This window comes from Garra rufa, chromosome 10 (assembly GCF_049309525.1).
Source record: "Garra rufa chromosome 10, GarRuf1.0, whole genome shotgun sequence".
Taxonomy (NCBI): Eukaryota; Metazoa; Chordata; class Actinopteri; order Cypriniformes; family Cyprinidae; genus Garra; species Garra rufa.
In genome coordinates this window covers 40,345,960-40,348,916 of record NC_133370.1, presented here as the reverse complement: position 1 = coordinate 40,348,916, position 2,957 = coordinate 40,345,960, and positions in this window count along the sequence as shown.

Sequence of the window (2,957 nt, the reverse complement as noted above, 5' to 3'; positions counted from 1 at the left end):
GCCGCGTCCGGAACAGCGAGAGCGGTCACCGCCGCGTCCGGAACAGCGAGAGCGGTCACCGCCGCATCAGGAACAGCGAGAGCGGTCACCGCCACATCAGGAACAGCGAGAGCGGTCACACCGCCGCGTCCGGAACAGAGAGAGCGGTCACACCGCCGCGTCCGGAACAGAGAGAGCGGTCACCGCCGCGTCCGGAACAGAGAGAGCGGTCACCGCCGCGTCCGGAACAGAGAGAGCGGTCACCGCCGCGTCCGGAACAGAGAGAGCGGTCACCGCCGCGTCCGGAACAGCGAGAGCGGTCACCGCCGCGTCCGGAACAGAGAGAGCGGTCACCGCCGCGTCCGGAACAGAGAGAGCGGTCACCGCCGCATCAGGAACAGCGAGAGCGGTCACCGCCGCGTCCGTAACAGAGAGAGCGGTCACCGCCGCGTCCGGAACAGAGAGAGCGGTCACCGCCGCATCAGGAACAGCGAGAGCGGTCACCGCCGCGTCCGTAACAGAGAGAGCGGTCACCGCCGCGTCCGGAACAGAGAGAGCGGTCACCGCCGCGTCCGGAACAGAGAGAGCGGTCACCGCCGCGTCCGGAACAGAGAGAGCGGTCACCGCCGCATCAGGAACAGCGAGAGCGGTCACCGCCGCGTCCGTAACAGAGAGAGCGGTCACCGCCGCGTCCGTAACAGAGAGAGCGGTCACCGTCGCGTCCGGAACAGAGACAGTGGACGCCGCCTCCGCCGCCCAACGAGCGAAAATGGCCGTCATCCACTCGGGCTCAGTCGCCTCAACGACCGCCTCCGCCGCCCAACGAGCGCAAATGGCCGCCGTCTCTTTGGGCAACGTCACCTTCTCCCTGAAGGGCAAAAAAGAAATCCTCCCTGCTGGACCCACTGAAGCTGGCTGCATTCTGTCACGTGGAGATAAAGGAGGTCTGGGTCCAAAAGCAGGGGAAGGATATTTTAATCAAACAAAACACAAATAAACATAAACCAAGGCCAACACGGCACAAACACGACTAGATCCAGGCAAGAATTAAACGACAGAGAACACACACGAAGACAGAAGACAATGCAGCCAGAATGAGTAGTGGGAAATGAGAGTTCTTATAGACCAGATAATTGTGAGCAGGTGTGAGTGTAATCAGTGCTAATGACAAGACAGGAGTGTACAATTAGGTTAAGTGCAGTGGAGGGAAGGGAAAACAGCGACCTCAGGTGGCTGAGGGAAACCCCACAGCCCAGATCATGACAAATATAGGAAGTTTGGGGAAATGAGTTAGGAGTTGTGGATTTGTGTTTAGAGTTTCGCAAATAAGAGGCATAATTTCAAGAAATGTGTTTAAGCAATTGAGAAAAACTGTAACAAGTAATTTAATATTAACAAGATTAATATGTGAATGTGAACAGTAACGTTGTTCATTATTAGTTCGTGTTCAATCTTAGTTCATGTTAACTAACATAGACAACTAACGTTAACTAATGAAACTTAAGTGTTACTAATATATTTTAGTAATATTTTAACCATATTTCAGATAATAGATGTATTTATGAAAGTAAATCCTACCTTTGACAATCAATAAAGCATTCTTAAGTTTAACTAACTGCATTCATTGTAAATTTAAAATGTATTTTATTTTTAATTGTAAATAAAGTTTCTGAAGACATTACGTTTAATTCACACTTAAGTATAGTATTTTAAAATATATTATTTCTGAATATAGAAAAATATTTAAAAGTATGCTAAAGCGTACTTGTTTTTCACAAAGTGTCATATCTTGCCCTTACAAAGTGCCTGTTGTAGTCAAACAAACAAAATCGGAATAGATAGACATCACCACCCTTAAAAAACTCACCTGACAATTCCATATTTGATTTTACCTGGGAAGAGAATATTAAAATATTTTTTGTTATTGTTATTGTTTACATACAGAGTTAAATATATTTATAGATCATTGTAAAAACATTGATTGTATTTATTGACAGATATATGATACATACCAATGAGATACAGTTTGTCTGTTGGGCAGTGGTGCTGATGAATATGGTAAATTCTCATGACACACAATCTTGAATACTGATACTTGTACGTGCGTGTGTGTGTGTGTGTGTGTGTGTGTGTGTGTGTGTGTGTGTGTGTGTGTGTGTGTGTGTGTGTGTGTGTGTGTGTGTGTGTGTGTGTGTGTGTGTGTGTGTGTGGCCAGAATGATGTTTGTGGTTGACCAGGGGTCTGATCCACTTTCAAGTTTAGTTTCTTCTAATTTTAATACCTTGAAAATGTTCCAGTTCATACTTGATCAGTGGTACAGATGCTGTGGGTCATCACGGTTTATTTGCTTGCAGCAGTGACTTCTTGCTTGTTCATTTTACATTTCCAATAATATTCATTGCTGTAACATGTCGACCTGAGACAGTCCAACACTGCACACCGCTGGGTTCCACGGACGCAGACCAAGGAGGACACCACTTCTCCAGATAAGGCACACAAAAGCCCGCTTGGCCTTTGCAAATGCTCCTCTGGACAAAGAAGAAGACTTCTGGTCTTCTGTTTTATGGTCAGATGAAACAAAAATTGGTGTCAAACATGGTGGTGGGAACCTAATGTTTTGGGGGTGTTTTTCAGCCGGTGGACCAGGGAACCTAATCACAGTAAATGGCACCATGAAAAAGGAGCAATACATCAAAATTCTCAACAACAACATCAGGCAGTCTGCAGAGAAAATTGGCCTTGGGCACCAGTGGACATTTCAGCATGACAATGACCCAAAGCACACAGCAAAAGTGGTGAAGAAATGGTTAGCAGACAAAAACATTAACGTTTTGCAGTGGCCCAGCCAGAGTCCTGACTTTAATCCAATTGAGAATCTGTGGAGGGAGCTAAAGATCAGGGTGATGTCAAGGAGACCCTCCAACCTGAAAGAGTTGGAGTTCATAGCTAAAGATGAATGGGCAAAAATACCAGTGGAG